This window comes from Ictalurus punctatus, chromosome 22 (assembly GCF_001660625.3).
Source record: "Ictalurus punctatus breed USDA103 chromosome 22, Coco_2.0, whole genome shotgun sequence".
Lineage (NCBI taxonomy): Eukaryota > Metazoa > Chordata > Actinopteri > Siluriformes > Ictaluridae > Ictalurus > Ictalurus punctatus.
In genome coordinates, this window is record NC_030437.2 from 15136391 (window position 1) to 15158130 (window position 21740).

Here is a 21740-nt window from a genome sequence, read left to right on the forward strand (position 1 = left end):
GAGACAGAACAGTGCCAAAGAATCTCAGCAAAAATGACTCATTTTAGACATCTGTAAAAAGGCAGCTCAATACATTATCAGGTTGTGATAACCCTTATCAGTGTGTGGTTCACATGGCAGGGGACACAGATTCTCAGCTGCCAATCTTAAACTCTCCCTCTTCTACATTTCGCTGAGGAATTACTCTGGCCATTACAAATGGAAGAGGAATGCATAACCTTGTGTTCATTACCTAATCCTTGACAGTGACCTTTCCTCTGATACTCTTCTGTAATCACAAAGCAGGTAACACCTGCATCTAGGCAGCTAGTGCCTCTCCTGTCTTTGTTTTCCATAATCTAAGATGACGGATTAATACTGGTATAGAGGAAACATCTGCGGTGTCCCCTACTATCATGGATGATCAGAGTTCATGCCATTCTCAAATATCAGCATTTTTCTACTACTCTCCTGACAAAGATACAGCTTCACATGGAATAGATATTTCTTTCTTCATAAAAATAAATAAATAAATAAATAAAACCTTTCTGGGCTCAGAGCAATGGTCGGTTGGAATTTTTTTATATGAATTGGAGACAGGTGCATATTTTTCATGTTCCAACTTTTTACTTTTTATGTATTTTTTGGAACATAACATGCCTTTCTGCAAATTTCTGAAAGGGAGCATAAACCCAAATTTCCATAATACAACTGGAAATGTATCTCAGAGGCTGCTTTTGAACACTTCGTTAGCTCTTTTTATGAACACTATATTATCTATTTATTTAGCCTTGTTTTAACCACCTAGTAAAATGTCTAATGCTATGTTATTCTTAAGTGTTCTTTTGTCTTTACAATCCAACCAGATTTCTCCCATTTGATCAAATTTGTACCCATTTCTCATTAAATCAGTTTAAAATATACTCGTTATAGATTCACATGATCAGAAACCTTCCCTGTGGCATGTGTCCTTCAACTACGAACGAGTGATATACTGTGGTGAAATTGCTGACTGAGACAACATAGATGGTTGACAGTCTGTTCTATTCACAGCTAGTGAAGTCACCTGCAGGTAATATGGTCTAAGAGGCAGAGCTCTGAGCACAGAGCCGTCTTGACATGTGATTAGCAGGAATGAGAGGGATCCCACAGCTGCACCGTACATCCATGATTAGACAGACAAGGATGACTGCCCCTGTGCTAGAGAGCTAAAGCATCCTGATGATGGATATTCCTTGGACTATCAAGGCTGTCAAGTACCACCCCCACCACCTGTGCCTGTTTTACACCTCACCCCAAGTGGTAAATCAACAAAATAGCCAGAAAATTTCTTTGTGTTTTAGTTCTAGGGTTTTAGTTCTAGGTGGACAGCTGGCTTCATAACTTTGAAGTATAATTTTTTTTCCACAAATATTTGAAGAAGAAGAAGCCTCAGGATAGTCTTTGTTGAATACGTTTGCCATTTCCGGACAGAATCTGTTGCCGAAGCTGCTATATCGACAGATGAATCACACAAAGTAAGAAGGAAGCAAAGAGACTCTTGGAAAAGTAAACCAAAAGCCATTCATGTGTGCTCGAAAGGAGTTAACAAGGCTATGGAAAATATTCCAGTGGTTATGAATGAAAAACCCAATAGTAGTAGCAGTACTAGTGTTTCTTTTCTTTCCAATGCTGACAAACAGACAAAGAAATCCTTCCTTTTATCAGCTCAGCTCTTCATCAGGACTGAACTATAGCCAGAATGTAATTTTAGATGGAACCAATACAATTATTATTTTCTAACATCCTGCTGCTAAGCAAGTTGGCCTCCATGTATCATATTCACTAAAGCTGAACTTGGAAGCACATATTCTTAGCACAATAGTATTAGCACAAAATATCAGTATTCATTCAGTGTTGTGTTGCTCCTTTATTTTTATGACAGCAGCTGGAAAAGGAAAAACTAGCGCACACAGTGACCAAATGAAAACTTTAATACATCGTTAAGCTTAGGCATAAAAGTTAATTAGATCTAAGCTCTACTGGCCACGTTCCGGTGTAATAAAAAAGATTATTTGCTTAACTTGCAGTTTGTTGGGTTCGTCAAATAAAGCTACGTTTGTGGTAAATAAGGTGATAAATTGTGCTCAGGGAGCATCAAAATATATGAATAATTAACAGTTTTCCAACATTTTACTATTTCATCAGGTAGTTACTAGCTTTCACATGGGGACATATTTTGCAACCACAGAGAATTGGAATGGAAAGGAATGAAAAGTTTATATGGGCTTTGCTAAGTGCAAGATTAAAGAGTTATTGTGTGGATAAAATAAAATCACTCTCAGTGGCATCAGTGTCTCAGTAGCTATTATAAAATAGATTGGACTTACTCAAACATTTCGTGAAATGGCCAGATAAGAAAAGGGCTCATGCATAAATTATCAGATGGGAAATGAAAGGCTGGTGTAATTTGGGGTTAGTCAATGCACCTAGTCTGGAAATCCCCCCCACCCGGGTTTTTAATGCATCACAACACTGATGCTCATTTTATAACCCTGGTAACTCTTATACATTATGTTTTACGATCTGTAAAAATGACTAGATTTATATTAGCATATCCATGTCATATATTAAACAGAGCATTACAAATATAAATTTTGGATGATTAAAAAAAAGTCTTAGTCAGATTAATGTTGATTCATTTTCGATCTCTGACAGTAGGTTTGCCTGCTAGGTTTAAATAAATGCGCTCTTTCTAATATGTTATCTTATTGAGGAACTTGTATGGCGGACACAACATACTAAACATGCCGAACATGCATATATGTAGTATGGAAGGAGTGTCGGTGTCCAGTGTCAGTGCTAACACTCGAAGGTAAACCTGTAACTTTAGGTTTTCCAATCATGGGAAAGTCTTCAGGTTTTGTTGTTGTTGTCTTATTAACCTTTAAAAAAGAGAGAGACTGTTGAGTGAACTGCTGATTATAGCTGTTATAATGTAAGTAATTACATTAGAATTATTATAATTAACATATTTCACAGACGTTCCACAACAATAAATGTAACTATGCATGGACGAAAAGTATAACGTGTCGTCCTTTATTTAAGAAAAATCGGTAAATTGTTGTGGAATAAGATGAATAAAACATGTCAGTATATGCTATTATTGGAAAATTATAGCACCCCATTGTTGATAATTTTCTAACCACACAGCCACCCTGTCATTTTTTTTATTCCTTACATTTATATCCATATGTAAGGAACTGAATTTATTTGAAGCATAAATCCAACCGAAATTAAATTACTTTGTAAATGCGCTTTCCCTCAGTGATTGCTTTCCTGGTGCCCGCCTTACAGAATGTGACCTGTTTTGTGTGCCGCAGTTTTCTAATTTGTTCTGGGAGGCTGATGATTGATGATAAGGCTTTCCACTCTCAAAGTAATTACATACCTTAGGTGAGAACTACTGGCTACTGAAATACTGATATACTACACTACAACTCAATCAGATTAGTACTTACTGTATACAAAACGGTAATGTGGTAATGCTCATGCACAGATGCTTAGCAATACTGCATGCAGCTTTGTCTATATTAAATATGAAAAGTATTTCTTAATATGATTTTAAATGCTGTGTTTTCATGCACTCTAAAAACTGTAAAGTATGGTAATGTAAAAAAAAATAAATAATAATAATAACCCAGAGACACCATTTGGACACACAGACCTTCAAAAAGCAACATCATATTTAATGTGACAGATCATCCCACTGTATAAAATACTGTAGATGTTCAGTTATGTGGAACATCAACCCCACGCTGTGTTACAGAAAAGAGTCACAACACTTTCTGTCTGAAGTCGTCAAGCTCGCTCGGTTTTGTAGGTCAGCCGTGATAGAACATCTCTTCTCTTAATGTGAGTCACAGGCAGTGCTGAATGAATGGGTAATGTCTAGAGATTTTAGTCACCTTGAGAGGTACAGATTGATACGGATTCACTGACACTCACTGTAAAAGGAAGAAAAAAGTCAAGTCATAAAGAAATGTCTCTCCCAAAGCAAGTGTGTATGCTATAGACCCTACCACTGGGAACAAACATTTAAGAATACGCCATAGTTCAGTTCCCGAAGGAGTCAAGGTCAATGCTAAGCACAAGGACTGAACAGTCTAGCTTGGCGACAACACTGAAACTGGACAAATCACAATGAAAAGGTCTTTCAGATATGAGAAACCTACTTATCTGACTCACAAAATCCAGTTTATATTGACCTGCCAACCTGGAAGGTCACAATTGGAGACAGAGTGCTGCTGAGGATAGCACTATGATTGCGCCTCCTAATCATCAAACAAAGAGATGGATTTCCAGGCTAGCTCATAACACTGTCTGCCTGTGTGTGTGAGTTCGGATCGATGGCCCAGCGAGCAGCACTTGCTCATATTATCGGTTCATTAATGGATTTTCAACTTGTCACTCACCTGAGATATGAGCGTGGAGTTCCTAGTGCAAGGTTCTTTCAAAATGTTTTTGCTCGCTTTTTCCTTCACTTTTTCTTTATTTATACTTTCTCGCTTTTTTTTTTTTTACTGTCTGGCTGGTACTCTTTTTTTCCTTTATGTCCATATTACTCTAATATTTTCTTCACCGTGTAAATATGAAGCAGTGAAAAATGAAATATTATGTCTGTAAGAAATAAGTACAGAAAGATATAACAGTGCTGAGAAATTGTTGGTTTGCTGAGCCTTAGCTTATGGGTTGCAACAGTCCACTGGCTCCAAATAAGTCTTTTCGGAGTGGGTGCCAATTCTTTCTTGGCTCTTTATTTTATTTGGCTCAATGTGCTGTAGAAAAGGCACTCATTTAAACCTTGGCTGGAGTCCAGTGGCCAGATCGAAGCAAATGAATATCTCGGGTGATGATAATCATGCATAAGCACACACACAGAGAGAGAGAGAGAGAGAGAGAGAGAGAGAGAGAGAGAGAGAGAGAAAACTACCCACAAATACAGAAGCTCTCAGGGCTCTTAAAAGGCGTAATGACGGGTTGCTAGCTTGAAGTGAAAAACAGTGAGATACAGTGCAAAATAAACAGCAAATGTTATAAATTCCACTATGATGCAATTATAAACTGATTGAGTTCAATGTCAGATTTCCACAACAAATCAAACCTTTCTTATTTTAATAACGGGTAATCTAATTTACAAAAATGACAAGCCACAGAGACTGAATACAACATAAAAGAAAACATTACATTATTTTCATACATGACATTCATTCCCTGGAGTTTACAGAACATTTTCCATCTGCACAGTGACTGAAAGTGAGTGAAGGCTGTTTTTCAGCCTGGAAAGGCTGATTTTCATGCTAGCCAAGCCCCATTTATAGAGCTTTAATGATGCTGGAGGCTCAGATGGCATCGATAAGCGGGTTGGTGTGTGCGCACATGTGATAAGAGGGTGGGTGTGTGGAGAAAAAGCTGTGTTCACACTGCTCTGAGAGGTCTAGCAGTTCGCTGACATCACAGTGCTTTACAATAGCAGCATTTAAGCTAAGCTAAGTAGACTGGGGGGGTTGAGTGACTTCGTAAAGGAAATGGAAAGTTAGACTTAGGACTTAGTTACGAAGACTAAATAATAGGTTTGCTGAAGAGAAAGCAGTTGAGTTGAATCCAGATGCCTTGGAGTCTGGATCTGATGATGTTTCAACATCAGCACTTAAGCAATTTGTCTGACGCCAAGATTCTGCTTTATGTTTCAATCTACTCGTCCAATAAACATTCTGACAAATGATACTAAAGACAGTGAAACTGAACATGTTCAAAACAAGCAGCATATCAACTTTCAACTTAATGGTGAAACAGATACAATTGACACTGACCGTGACCCTGGAATTAAGGCTAACCTTTCCTGACCCGAGGCCCATGTGCACCTTCAATTCGTCCCATATAGTATAATTATAGAGGAGCATTTGTTACTTGGAGTCTGGTTTTACCTTAAAAGCCCTGGTGACCTGATGTTTATTAGCCTGACCCCTGGAGCGCCCAGAATAGCAGTCCTCAGATGTTCTGTTTACAATACAACCGATCCCTGTATTTTCAGAAAACTCATAACAGAATGGTCTTTACAATGCCTGTTCCCATACTTCTTGCTTTTATTTCCAACCTAAAGCTCAATCTAAAAAAAATAAATAAAAAAAAACCTAGAGCTCAATCTAATTTGGTTCACAAGGGCTCTAGTAGTTAGGTCCTGTACTCCTTCTCCTGGATACCATAAGGGAAGGAAACCTTCCAGATGGGGCGTGTGTGAGAGGATCAGGTTACTCTGCCAGGTGAAATCAAATTTCTGCTGAATTTTTCATGTGGTTCTTTCTAGCAGGAGTATATTTATATGTGGCAATACACAATTAAACATCAAGGGTCATATTCATAGTTGAGTTATGCATGCTTAATGTGGAGTGCGGATACTGAAACTGTACTAGCATTAGGATACAAGGTTTCTATTAGAAGTTTATTTCACATTTCTCATTCCTATATCATCGTATTCCTCTTTTTTTTTAAATTAATGTTTCAATGATCAATTCAAACTACTGTACTTTACGGCTCATCTATTCATTCAACAGCAAAGAAAAAAATGCCTTTTGCTTCTTTAGTCTGTGGAAATCTAGATGCTATTGAAAAACCTTGTCTCAGTCACTTTTATTGAAGTCAAGTCTTGGAGGCAACCTTGAAGGCATGCATCACACACAAATGAATACCATAATTGGAATGAATCTGGAACTCAACTTGTGTAACCCATTTCTGAAAACATGTAACTTTCCCTGGATAAATATTGACATCATTTTTGGATCTCAGATGCGAACATTGAATATGCTAGATATATAAATTTCATAGCAGAATTACACTTAAAGCAACTCTCGCTCCAATAGATTCCTCCAGCTCTTCAATCGTGCCAATATGATGATTTAAGGAAGACACATTACTTCCTGCTTGCGTAAGAAGTGAAGAATTTACTGTTCAGCACTGACAGATAATGGAGCATTCGCTCTCAGTCTGAGAACAGTGCACAAACGCTTAACTAGTCTGAATCCACAGCTGTTCATTTCAGAGCTGGAGGACGTTCTCTGTCCTTGGTCCTGGTTCTGCTCCTTTGAGCTACACGGCAGTAAAAGCCAATGACTCTGGCATGCACACAATTCTGACCATGGAACAACACGTACATTTATCAGAAACATGGCCGAATTGTCAAGTTGACAGTTCGAAGGAGACTTCCTGGAGGACTTTAAACTCAAAAAAGGAAAAGGTGCTTCATATCAGCATTTTGCAGTATGACAATTATGGGGTTGTTCATTGAAAAAAGTAACATTTTTGCCAGCTGATATGCGTCTGTGAAAACCTGAAGTCAAGTATTAACTTTACTGCCGCCATCCTGACAGGAAAACACCCGTTTTCCAGCAGCTGGAATGTTGGCTGTCGGGTGAGGACATCTGTTTTGCCTTCTGTACAAAGGCATGAAGTTTGACGCACATCAGGGCAGAGAACTCCGTCCACTTGGGTCAATAAACTCAGAACTATAGGTCTAACTGTATTCTTTTATTAATCTTTATTACATTTCCAGACTAAACCGTCTGCTGCTTTTGTCTTGGTCATGTAATGGTGCACATTCCTGTTAGAGGGATCACTGGCGCTGAGTCAGACATGTGTGCTCATCTTTCGGATTTCAGCAGAACAGACACTGGCAGAATAAAGAGCTCTGAGTCGGCGGCTTTTCGCGAGACCTCTTGCATTAGCATCAGACAGACATTAAAACCATCTGGAGTTTTACTCAGCAGAGTGTTTGAGGAAATCTTTGTTCATGGATTCTCATGAATCATTTAGAGTGCCTTTGTGGCTAAATTGGGAAGAAAAAAAGTGATTATTTATAGACTTTATAGTCCATCTGACATGAAACGAGATGATCATGATCTAAGCAGTGATTTGTACAACAAGTTAAGACTCAACCGCTTTTGATTGGCAGAACATTCTCTGAACGTTAAGTACTTTTGGTTCATTCTTTTAAGTTTTTATGAGATTTTAAGTAGTAGGAACGTTTACATTAATATTTCCACAATGTTAATATGAAACATTCTAGAACAACATTCTAATAACATAACCATCATTACACCAGTTGTTTTTAGAAAACTTCAGGATTCTTATTCATTCAAATATTACATCCTGTCCATCTTAGAACCTGTTAAATACATACAAACTTTCTAATAAAATAATGGTACCATTGCAGACGTCTTTGGAATTTGATAGTTTTTGGAAAAACATGAGATAGTTCTATCTAGCGTCTAACAAACCTCTGCTGTGTCACTCTGGGAGAACCCTTGAAGGTTCTATGTAGAACTGTACAGCAGAATGTTTTTATTTCAGAATAGGTTACAGGTAGAACCCTGTTAGAAAGTTTGAACTGTTAGTACCATGTGATCTATCCAAAGAAGCCCTTGAGTCACCCTCAGGCCTTATCATGGTACTTTGATATACTCATTTAAATGACAGGTTCTTCAAGAGCTCTTTGAGTGGTTAACAGTTCTATCTTTTTAAGCATAAACTGAAACAGGGGTGTTGGTGGAATCTTTTTTCCTCAAATGTGCATCCTTGTGTGAAAATTTACATTGTAAGGTTCCTTGTGAAATTGTAGGAATAAGAAATGTCCTACACATGGAGTTCTTTTGTTCCCTAATGTACAATGGTCTAATTACCTCTAATTTCCTCTACAGGTATGTTCTTCTAACCAAAGACGGAAAAGATACATTACAGTACAGATTCTGAAAAGGTACTGTTTCATGTACTGCCTCAATGACATTTTTTTTATTTTAACACCTCAGTTTATTCATTTATTTATTTGAACGAAGAACACTCTGGCCAGTTTGTCTCAGAGTGGCCAATTCTCTGATGCTAGCAGCTGCTGAAACAAAGCCTACTTTCCCATTCATCTGTACCCAGTGTCAGTGAATGCCCTGAGCATAGCACCAATAAAACATTTACAACATACATTTAGTGCCTGGGGAAAGGCCAGAGTCATAATCTAAACCCTAATCATCAGTTTTGAGACGTCGATTGGCAATAATGACAAAAAAGCAACACTAATGGGCATTTGCTATTCATTGAGCTATACATAACAAACAAAAAGACTAAATTATAAGCTGTTATGGGTCAAAGATTCCTTTTGAGATGTTTCCAAAAATCCAAATCATATGAACATGGTTAAGTATTGTATGGCATCGTTATATCATTACACGCTTACTTCTTACAAAAGTGTCCAGGAAAGAAAATTATGTACATTCTAATGTAATCTTCATTCACAATTTTACCGCCAATTTGACCTTCATCTTTGACCCATATACAGAACCGACATTAAAAAGATTCAATTGAATATTGAATACAAATGTATAGACTGTGTGAATGTCTATAAAACTATGTGAGCAGCTCTACATACGAATAGCAAGTACTCTGATGACAGTCTGTTTCTTTAAAAGGAACCCGGAGATCCTGGGGGTCTCTGTCAGAACCCCCGCCCCTTCTCTCTCTCTCTCCTTCTCTCTCTCTCTCTCTCTCTCTCTCTCTCTCTCTCTCTCTCTCTCTCTCTCTTTCATAGAGCCACACACAGAGGAGCAAACACTCTCTCAGATGATCTACGAAATCTCTCCCGTAATGATGCCCTAAGCAGGCAGGATATTCATACTGTCTCATTGCCGTGAAAGGATGTGAGAGGAGAAGTGGAATCTGACGATCGCTGTTTACCAGTAGCTGAAAGGAGACTAAATAACAGTGGTAACACTAACCAGCTGACACTTTCCTGGCATGGGTGGGCAGCATAGAAAAATCCAGATGCAGTTATCCTGGCAGGTAATATGCACTGACTAACCCAAAGTGGACACAGTGCATAAAAAACAGCCTTCCCTTGTGAACCTTTAAAAGCAGTCCATATATTCAGTTACTCTCAGGTGTATCAAGTATATCAGTCAATCCTCAATCAGTGCAATGTACAAATATAAAGCACATAACATTTATACATCCTTTAAGTTTTTTGCAGTGGATCTAAGTAATCGCAATACCATTTAGAACAAGATGTCAAGACATCAAGCAGCACCAAGCAAGTGGGAAAAATAAAAGAACATTCTAGTGCACAGCCACTCAATACAACTCTTACAGGTCAACATAAATGTGAGTAGCTCTGCACTTACCTTAGTGTCTGAAATAATGTGCTCTTCTTTATCTACTATGTGGCACTCTTTAAAAAAAAAAAAAAAAAAAAAAAAAAAAACTTAAAATCTCTGCTAAGCTTCTTTTTGTGACTTTTTTCTGTGTGCTGTCTTGTTTTCCCTAGAGAGATGCAAGTTGTGCCATTTCTCTCTCTCTCTCTCTTTTTTTCCCCTCTCAGCAGTAGTGATCCACGGAGGCAGGGAGCCTGCTGGCGCTGCAGCCGGAGAGAGGGAGCCAGTGAAAGAGAGAGAGGGAGGGAGAAGTCCCTTTCTCTTAAACAGTAGACACTTTGCGGTCAGACCCCACTCCCACCTACCATTCTTATATATCCCCCTCCTCTTTCTCCTCTCCCTCCTTCTTTCTCTCTCTCTCGCTCTCTCTCTCTCACTATGGAAGCTGGAGAACTGAAACGGGATGCCTCTAGGCTGAGCTGCATAAGGGAGAGTCAGAGAGAGTGTGTGAGAAAAAAAAAAAAACAAGTGTGGGGGGGTGGTGAGAGAAAAAGATTTTCGGGAGACGGAGAGCTAGTGTGAGACGGAAAGTGCGTGAGAGAAAAAGTATAATGAGAGAGAGAGGCTATGTGAGAAAAGAGAAAGAGAGAGAGAGAGAGAGAGAGAGAGAGAGAGAGAGAGAGAGAGAGAGAGAGAAAGAGAGAGAGAGAGCAAGCATTAAGCTACAAAGTGGAGCAGCAAATGGTGGGAGGAAGAAACCCAAGGCTGCATTAACATACATTTCAGGATTAGAATAAACGATGGGTGAAAAGAAAAACGAGCTTGTCTATGAGTCTATGTGTTAGATGATGGTGATGACACCACCAATGACAGGATTTGCATGCCGATCAGCATAATCCCACTTCCAACAGCTCAATGAGAAAAAAACAAACAAACAAACAAAAAAGTCATTTTAGTCAAGGTAGATGTTCCAGAAAGCTGAACTGTTTCTACCTCAGAAGGCTGGATCGTAGTTCTCTGGTGCGCTTCTATAAACACACAGCACTTAATCAGAATTCTGAAATCTCTCCAGCATCACACACACACACACACACACACACACACACACACACACACACACACACACACTGCAGGTAGAACGGAACCCCAAACCATGCTGGCTTCAATTATCATCCCACGCAGTGCCCCCGCATTTCTAGTAAACAGGATCCCCGGTTGAAATAAACTCACTAACAAAGGCGCCCCACACTCTCAGTTCTAAGCCACCAAGCAGAAATGCCCTTTAAAGATTTCCAATGAGCCTCATCAGCTCTGGAGATGATGACACTCTTTGGGTGGGGGAAATCTGACCCTGGAGCTTTTCAGTGCCTGGAATGGGGGGTTGTGGAGACCAGGAGGGGTTTCCCCATGGGAAGAATTGGAAATGTGCTCTCTGATGAGGGAAATCGAGCTTGATCAAAACAGGCTTGATGGGGTCATGCATTGCTGATGATGCACCACATCCATGTGGGATTTTATTCTGGGATTCGTTTTGGAGAAGATGAGAAACCGGGACACTGATGGAATTCGCATCACTCTTCTACCAAGTGGAACAAATCCTCGGTACGTTCAAGCTCAATCCATATCAACGGCAAGCAAAGAAAATTCGAACAATATTGTGTCTAAACAGGGGAAGTGCTGCTCTTTCTTCAGCCTCTATTACAGGTTCCAACCCACACACATTACACTCTCATAATAAGCCATGTCTTCTGCTAATGGCCAAACTCACACCAAAAGAAGAAGTCGACAGTATTCCCAAAGTCGCTTCACACCACAGAAGACCACCTGCAAGAATGACTGGTTGTTATTCTGTGTGTGTGAATCTATGTCTTCAGGGGGAGGTAGACAAGTTCCCTGCCCTCATAAGAACACACAGCACCTCTTTCCATCTGTTCCACCTCTCACCTTTCTCTCACACGTTCTCTCTGCCCTCGTCCTTCATGAGGAACTGTGTTCAGAGAAACACGTGCCTCAATTCATCAAGCTTTCCCATGATTCAGGCATTCAGAGAAAGACATATCCTGCAGTCCTGATTTCCCAAATGACAGTGTTGCTCACCTCCTCCCCCTGTTTTCCAATTTCTATAGCAGGTACTCGCTTGCGTGATCCAGGTTTATTCTCAGCAGCACCAACAGATAACGTGGTTTTTACAGCGAGACTAGGTGTGAGCTTTTCTTTTCAACTACTGAGACCTGATTTCAACAGTTTTCCTAAAGGCTTTTAAAGCAAAATGCTTGATCCCCAAGCAACAGGCCATTATGCAACCATACGTTTGTGATGCACTTTAGCAAAACAATTACTATGTTCACGTTCTTCTACATTGGAGTGGCCCTAACAAAGTACCATCCACAGGTTTGTGTCTTAGGGAGAAAAAAAAGGTAGTTGAGTTCAGGCAGTATTTTTTCCTCCCTGTAATTGGTGGCAGTCCACTGAAAGAAAAGCACAAGGGCTCAACGGGTAGCAAGACACTTTCTGTCAGAGCTAGTGGGATCTAATTATAGGAGGAAGTGGCTCCTGCCTATGGCATAGTCGAGTGTCAGGAGCCGCAAGACTGCAATAAGAGAGCAGAGGGCTGGAGGGACGTGGCCTCAGCTCGCAGGCACCCCGGTGACCTGCACAGACCTGTTTACCTCATTAAAAATGAATTCCCAGGTAATATTGCCATTTCTCCAACCTCCCTTCCCTTTTCAGCCTTGCGGTCATCCATTATGCAGCAGGGAGCCAGAGTCTGATGGGTTAATGCAAGACAGGTCATTTGGCCGGTTTGGCTACAGAACCCGTCACTTCCTGTCACTTTTATTACCCTGGCGTTGGCTCATGTGCTCAGATATTAACACTAATGGTCTGTTTAAAGTGTAAAGTCTGCAGATGAAATAAAAATGTACTCTCAGAAAACGAGGGTCATGCCATCGGTGAGTTAAAGAAAGGAAAAGTGATCTATTGGGGATTTGTCATTCCTAAAACAAAGACAAGGATGAAAAAAATGAAAAAGCAGGAGCAACATACAGCAGTAAAGAGCTATTTCCTATCTATATCCGCTGCTTATTAGTCTTATAGAGACTAAGCGATAAATTGTCATTAGGTTTAGACTAATGAAAAACATCCTTTATTGGCTCTACAATGAAATCTAAGCAAAAGAAAAGCAAGAATTTTTAGTATATGGGAAAGATTAGTTGCAGACCCAGGCTTAATTGCTAAGGCAGGGTAAAACTGGCTGAATGATGTCCTGGACCACACACAGGCCAGCAACCTCTGTGTATGTGTGTTTAAAAAGCCTATAAATTTCTGCTAACTGTGACAAGGGATTAGAACTTTACCCTGACCCCTGTGACCTTGAGAGTCTTGTGTTCCTCAGGCTCGGGGAGCTTTATCTGCTTCCATGGTGCTTCTATGTTTTCATTAAAGCACACTTTCTATTAAAGCACCATGACCTGTTGAAATCGGTGCATGGAGACCCATAAATATCACAGATTAATGACTATGGTCTGGATCTGCACCACTGAGAACATGAAGCTTCACTGTACAAAACACGCCCCATCATGTTTCCAGCCTTTCAAAGGACCTTTCATTCTTTTCCATTTCATCATAGGAGGTGGAATGAGGTCCAGGACTGCTGAGAACATCTCAAACAATGGATCATGTGGATTTAAGGAGGTCATGAGTACAATCCTGTGGGTTGAAAGTGCACATCTTTCTTTCTAATCATGCTCTGTATATTTTTGCAAAAGTGAAGATTTAATGTTTTTCCCTCACTGAGATAGAGATGCAATACTTTAAAGCAAATAGGGCTGAGCTGAACACACAAAGACAAATAAATGATTTCCTCTTAAACAACTTGCAGCAAAGGCAGCTCGGTGAATGGGACCTTTGGGCCAAAATGAAAGATATGAAGTAGAACTTTATTGCGAGGAACAAGAAAGGACTGAGCAGTTATACCTGATAACAGCTTTTCACTGTTCCTTCAAGCAGTCTTGAGACATCACTGACCCTTGTCGAAGTAGAGCCCTCTTTTTTAGGAATCCTATCAATAGATTATCCCGTTCCATGTGACAGCTGCTTTTAACAACAGTGGGATCTGATTACTGTAAGATGATCAAACAAGATGCCTTCGATTGAAATGGAGAGGAATTTGAGATGCAATGTTGTCACCTGCTCAAGAAACTGGCCCTAGGGACTGGAAAGCACCACTTAATCTGATGAAGGCTGTGAAATGTGGGCAGAGAGAGGAAGGAATGCAGAGAAAGGCTGACCTGAGGGACTTGAGACCTGACCTTGAGTCCCAGGGACTTCATCAAATGAGTCAACTGTGGTGCTGCCACATAGGTGGGTGAAAGTGGACAATGTAGACCAATAAGACACCAGTGTCATGGAAAACATGACACAAAAGACTAAGAACCTTAGCCTTGATTTGACATAAAATTTTGATCTGATTCGAACGACCTTCCAACTTGTCTAATATTTCTATGCTGTCCATACCTTTTTCATTCTCCTTCCACAGTCTTACCTGGTGCCATTACATCATGGCTAAAAAATGACCAGATAGCCTGAAACTCCACCATTCTCCTGCAAGGCAAGTTGACTGGTACCTCTTGTGACCTCCAAGTCAAGGACAAAAGTCTTGTCTTTCTCTCCTTACTCCATAAAATAAACACTGTAATATGTCACAATACGTCGGCATGCTGAGACATTTTCATCACAGCTACGCAGTCGCTCTTTTCAAGTTAGCCACCGCATCCACACTGGGGCAGACAGATTTGTTTGTAGAAGCCCTCCGAGAATACAGGCCTGTCTCTGGCTGAATCAAGAACGATGCTTTATCTCTTTGCAAGAGCAGTGGAAAGACAGGCAGGCTGGTTGATTTATTAATGCCGTGTAGGTAAAGCCTCGGGGCTGAGTGTCAGGGTGTATTTCTGGTGAGATTAAGATGTCCCAGAGGTTTACATCTCTGAGTCTACAAGCCGCAAGCTTGTTTTCAGTTCGACAGCCACTGCTGACAGCACACTGTAAAAAACTACACAGAGAACATATTTACAATGTAAGCGATTCTCTTGCCAATGAGGCAAAGTACACAGCAATTCACACTGATTACAGAGACTACCTCTGTACACTGAGCTGACGGTGTATGGCACCTGCTATTTAAAAAACACAAGTCTTAAAAGGTTTAAAGAACAAGCTGAGGTGACTGAGTTCTCAGCAGGGTTGAAGATTTCCTGGATGGTCTCATTGAGGAAGCAGCTTTTGTGCATCTGTTTTCCCAACCCTGTCTGTGGCGAGAGTCATGCCCTCCGTGCCCTTTGTCTACTCGCTGCGATGCATCTCTCTGTGAAAGAATGGGACAGCCAGGCGGGGAACAAAGAGCAGATCACGGCTCTTTACTGGGACTGAGCAGCTTAGCCAAGGATATAACCCCCGTTGCTGTGGATTGCTTGGTAGGAGTTTCCTTTTAACACTGACCTACAGTCAGCTCCCTTCACCCAAACCTACATGTTCACTGGTATAAAATGGAACAGACTTTAGATCAGGGTTAATGTTCCACTTCAGTAGTCTTGAATTTATATTAAAATATGCAACCTTATAAACTGTTTCAGCATAATGCTAATCTTTGAATTAAAATGTAACATTGTACCAACTTATACCACAGCGCTGCTGAATGCTCGATTCTGATTGGTCAGAAAGTTATCATATCTTTATGAACAACTAACACAGGAACTTCAGTGTTGGAACCTTGGCATAAATGGATTATAAAACAACTCATGTAATTGTAGATATGGTTTTCTATGAGGAGAAGTTTATTTTTTGGAAGGAGTATGCAGTGTCAGCATTTTGTACCAGTCAGTGGTAAAGTTTTCAGGTCAGAGGGCTTTGTGTTTTCTTGGTAAAAAGCTGCATTTTGTGTTTTATTAACGTCACAATAGAGAAAAAATCTAGCTGGTGAGGGAACAAATATGTTTAGCTGTTATAACGTAAGTGAAAACAGGAATGTACTTGGAAAATGTAAATTAAGACAAAGAGAAGTGATTTGTAAATGTACTTTGACTTGTACTTAAACAACAACAACAACAAAAAAAAGGTATAAAGACAAGGTATCTGACGTTTTTCCTAATCAACTGCATAGTTTTTTTGAAGATAAACATTTATTTTGAAATTGATGCATATGACATGTTCCAAAAAAGTTGGGACAGGGGCAATTTAGGACTAAGCGATGTGACAAGAAGGTGAAATAATAAGGTGATGTGAAACAGGTGAGGAAATAGTCTAATCATAGTATATAAGGAGCCTCCAAAAAAGGGCTCGAGAATACTTTGGTCCAGAAGCGCCGCCGACTTCTCTGGGCTCGGTCTCATCTGAGATGGACAGTAGCGCAGTGGAATCGTGTTTTGTGGTCCGACGTGTCAAAATTTCAAATAGTTTTTGGACAAAACAGAGGAAAAGGACCATCCAAGCTGTTATCAGCGTCAGGTCCAAAAGCCAGCGTCTGTCATAGTATGGGGGCGTGTCAGTGCCCATGGCATGGGTAACTTGCACATCTGTGATGGCACCATTAATGCAGAAAGATATGTACACATTCTGGAGCAACATATGCTGCCATCCAGAGCAGGACAACGCCAAACCACATTCTGACCGGATTACAAGCGCATGGTTGTGTAAGCAGAGAGTGCGAGTGCTAACATGGCCTGCTGCAGTCCTGACTTGTCTCCAATTGAGAATGTGTGGAGCATTATGAAGCGCAATATAAGGCAATGAAGACAGTTGCACAGCTGTACACTTGCACAGCTGAAGAAATGCATAATGGATTAATGGGGGAATATTCCGCTTGCTAAACTTAACCAACTGGTGTCTTCACTCAGATTATTATTATTTTTTATAAGTTTATTATCTTTGTAATTTTTTGAGATGCACCTGTAAATTATGCATTACATAATTTACATACTGTTTCAATATAGTACTATTTTTTACCAAGTAGCTTATAGTGTAGCTTTAGAAAGCTTTTCATGAACTGAAGGATATTTCTTGTAATCATGTGTTAAGAAGATTTGTCTTTGGGGTAGGGCTTCTTCTGCAGCCTAGTAAAAATATATATTCAGTTTCACACACTCCTCCTACCTGTGTTTCACATAGCCGTCTTCCAAGAAGCCAGATAAAGCAAAATCTCCAGAGAGATGTACAGTATGTGAGATGGATGCTGATGGGTCTATCTGCTGCTTTTATTCAAACAATATTAAGTTGTGTGCTTTTTTAAATATGTTTCTAGAGATTGATAGTATTCCTAGCATGATAGTCCTAGACTGATAGTCCGAGCATGAGAATAGAGAATAGAATATTTCATGGAGACTGGATAAGGCAAATGCTATAAATGTAAATGCAAATATGTATTTAAAAAGTATTATGATATACCACATAGTAAATAAAGGATCTTCAACATTTGTATATTCATGCATTTATAAGGTCAAGACTAAAAATTAACCCCATATATGCATTTATTTACAACCTCTTTTCCCATCTGGAATAAGCTGCAATTCCCTGAAATGTCATTTTTCAATATAGTGGCTTGTCATTCAGCAGGTTTTCATCTTTCCTTCAATTTTTCTCGTCCCTCATCTGAAATTTCAAATGAAAATTCCTTACCACTTCGGTATGCTGTCTCCGCACCAATGCTCTCTCTCTCTCTCTCTCTCTCTCTCTCTCTCTCTCTCTCTCTCTCTCTCTCTCTCTCTCCCTCTCTCTAGCCGTCTATCTCTTTTTCCCACCATCCTGCCCTCCCATCATCTCTCATTCTGCTGCTTATCACCACTTCCTTTCATCTGCACATCACTATCCCTCGTGTCAGTAATCCTGCAGGGTGTTAAATAGAGGACATGTCACGCCTCAGCACCACCAACCAGGACTGGCAGCGCTCTTTTTCTCTCTCTGCCCCACACATACACACACACACACACACACACACACACACACACACTCCGTGTGCGTATTCACACATAAATGCACACATATTAGAGCATGCTTGCACACACAGCGCACATGCAAATATAGCTTATCACTGAAGACATGCAACTTGGCAATGTGTGGTTAGGTAGCAGTTGGTGTTCTGTGAATAATTCTTGACACTTGTCCAATATTTTTTAATTAATTTGAGTGGGTTTATCATATTCAAACATTTATGCAATACTATCTCTGCCATATAATTATTGTCAATTTTAAATCCTTATGCAACTCTATAAATAATGTGGACTTTATATATATACTCAGGATATACACTACATAAACAAATATATCAAAGGTATAATGGTTTTATTATTATTATTATTATTATTATTATTATTATTATTATTATTATTATTATTATTGCTATAGGATTATCCAACATTTATCATTTACCACACACAGTGTCAGATCTCTCTCCCGTTATATACTGGAAAGACCAGTATACATTTCTGCAGTGTTAGCTGTTTAACGACATGAAATTTATCAGAGGTGTACTCATCCATGGCAATGGATGGAAACATGAAGATAAATGAGAATTTCAAAGCACAGGCTACGCAGTATAAATGATCACCATCATATTCCATTTTATCCTTAATGAGCTCCTTCCTTTCAGCAATAAATGGAATTCGACATTAGCTTTAGGTTACTTCATAAACAAGTGCAAATACAAACTACATTGGGTTGAATTCAATTTCCACAAACGCATATTATCTGATAATATATACTATACAGAATGTATACAGTAATAACTACTGGAGAAAAAAGCAATAAAGTAATTTTCACCTTCATAACACCATAGCGTGACAAGGTCAACTCATCAAAATGATTGAATGCGCTATTTTACTGCAATCAGGTGTGAAGTAAAGCTAAGGTCATGGAGTTTAAACCAATGAAATTTGACTAAAGAGTATTTCCATTTGCAATTTCATTCTTTCTGATCAGATCCAAATGTCATTAGAGAGTAAATGAAGGTCCATGATGGATGTTGAGTTTATCATAACTATGTTCCATGCCATTTACACAATAAATCTGTTTGCTTCCAGACAGCATGTCTTGTGCAGACTCTACTATGTGATCTTACCAGATCAGATTTACACACGGAGCCAGAAACTCAATAAATTCAACCTACAAGCAACCAAGGTCAGTGTCTGAAAATATGGTACTTCAGGAAAGACCTCATTCATTACACCAACACTATTTGAGTTAGTGTCCCTGCTGCTTCTTCACAATAAATAACTATGTGGACAAAAGTATGTGGACACCTGACCATCACACCAATATGTGGTTCTTCCCCAAACTGTTGCCACAATGTTGGAAGCACTCAACTGTATAGGATGTCTTTGTATGATGTAGCATTATAATTTCCCTTCACTGGAACTAAGGGCCCAAGCATGTTCCAGCAGGACAATTTGAGCCCCTGTGCTCAAAGGAAGGTGTGTGAAGACATGGTTTGCCAAGGTTGGTGTAGAAGAACTCTAGTGGCCTGCACAGAGCCCTAACCTGAACACCTTTGGGATGAACTTGAACACTGACTGCACACCTAGCCTCCTCTCCGGGGCCTAAGCTCACCAAAATCTAGTGGAAAGCCTTCCCAGAAGAGTGGCGGTTATTACAAATAAAAGGGTGGGATTAAATCTGCAACTGAATGTTCAAACACTTTGGCCATATAGTGTACCTCAAACATTTATCTATGACAAAATAATCAATTTAATTACCAGGCCATCCACTGCAAATGTGCACTCTGTAGGAGTGTAATGAAATTCCATCTGTATTTGTATCTGTTACATCTGTTAAATTGTTGTATCTGTCCTGGGTTCGGACCTATGCTCCTGGAACCTGTGGAAAACACTGAGAAAAAAAAAACAGACCTAGAAACGCCTTCACTGTCAGCAGGGCCTGGGAACTCTGACTTTTGACAGTTCCTCTCTCAAGTTATTATAGATTGCCGCATGTTAATGCACATGATTCATATTTGACCACTGGCTTCAAAATAAAAACCTCCCACTTGTAGGACTTGCATAAGTAATCCCCTCCCCCCTTTGAGACTGATCCAGTAAGTTCACCTTCTAACAGAACAACCCTGCAAAAGATATACTGGAGTGGCTCATAACCAAGAACCTGCATGTGTTAGAATGATCCAGTTAAAGCACGAACCTTGATCTAATTGAGAATCTGTGGTAAGACTTGAAAAATTGCTGTTCACCAACAGTCTCCATTCAGTCTGACAGAGCTAAAGAAATTTTCCCAAGGAAAAAGGGCTCCAGATTCAGGATCCAGATGTTCAAAGTTAATAGAGATACAGTATATCCCAGATGACTTGCAGATGTGATTGCAAACAAAGGTAAATCTACCTTTGGGGGGATATTTATACAACCAACACATGTCGGCTTTTTCTTTTAATTAACCTTTGTGACATAATAAAATATATAAAGTGTAAAACAAATGGAAGTCAAATCCAGATTGTAACACTGCAAAGTTCAAGGGGGTGAATACATATGCAAAGCACTGTAATACTAATAATAGTTATAATACTAATAACAATAATTAAATATTGTTAAATAGATTTTCAATATTAAATATCACATAATTTAACTTGTTACTTTTTTTCATTGTAACTATAATGAGCACTCGGAGGTTAATATAAAACTTATTTAATGAAATCTTTTGAAAACTATGCTAACAATTTCACGTTAGCAGAATGTTTGTAACTCAACCTTTTCCCGATTTTGTCTTGTTTTCAAGGGGACATTATGGCTTAGTGGTTAGCACATTTGCCTCGCACCTTCTGTGTGTGCTGAGTGTCCATGTTCTCCTCGTGCTTCAGGGGTTTCCTTCGTGTACTACGGTTTCCTCCACCAGTCCAAAGACATGTGTTGTAGGCTGATTGGCATCTCTAAATGGTCTGTAGAGTGTGAATGGATGTGACTGCATTGTGCCCTTCGAAGGGTTGGCACCCTGTCCAGGGTGTCCGCCGCCTCGTGCCCCAAATCCCTGGGATGGGCTCCAGGCTCCCCCCACAGTCCTGTGTATGATAAGGAATAGGGAAAATGGATGGATGGATGGATGGATGTCTTGTTTTCATTGTCACCATGCCTTTACATTGTTATGTCTTAAAGACGTAGATAGATGATATTGCATCTATATTTCCTTGTTGCCTAGCAACAACTTTACAGTGGTCATATCATGTATATCAATGTGTCCAAACTGCTGTGTGTTCCCTCTCTTGTGGTATTTTCCACTTCGGAAATGGAATGTCTTGACAGATCAGTTCAAGCTGTGATACAATGTTGATGTTTCTCTAAATTATGAAACCCATGGAAATTTGGTTTGTGGTTGATGTGATGAGTAATTACAGTGTAGTTTTAGTTGTATGAAGTCTTGCCCACATATCTAAGGAAAATGTTAATATTCCCAACAGTGTTGCCTTCTTTCCACTCTCACTATAGCTTGACATTATCTAAATAAAAGACCTTGCTAGCCATATGTATTTTTCAGTTGCCTAGCAGCACCATTTTCACAGCGTTACATGTGAGGTCGAGTGTTGCTTCTTAATATGGTGGCCCATGAACG

General features: G+C 39.6%; 1 protein-coding gene across 5 annotated transcripts in view; it reads right to left on the minus strand.

Annotated features, from left to right (window-relative positions):
* Positions 1-10555, minus strand: part of tncb (tenascin Cb) — a 51397-nt gene extending 40842 nt beyond the window's left edge. For 2 of the 5 annotated variants that reach the window (XM_047149948.2, XM_053674279.1), the window contains exon 1: positions 10179-10555. The gene's annotated coding sequence lies outside the window, so the exon portion shown is untranslated. The remainder of the gene's footprint in view (positions 1-10178) is intronic. The other 3 variants (XM_047149946.2, XM_017452314.3, XM_047149952.2) reach the window with 3 other exon arrangements.
* Positions 10556-21740: the final 11185 nt, after the last annotated feature.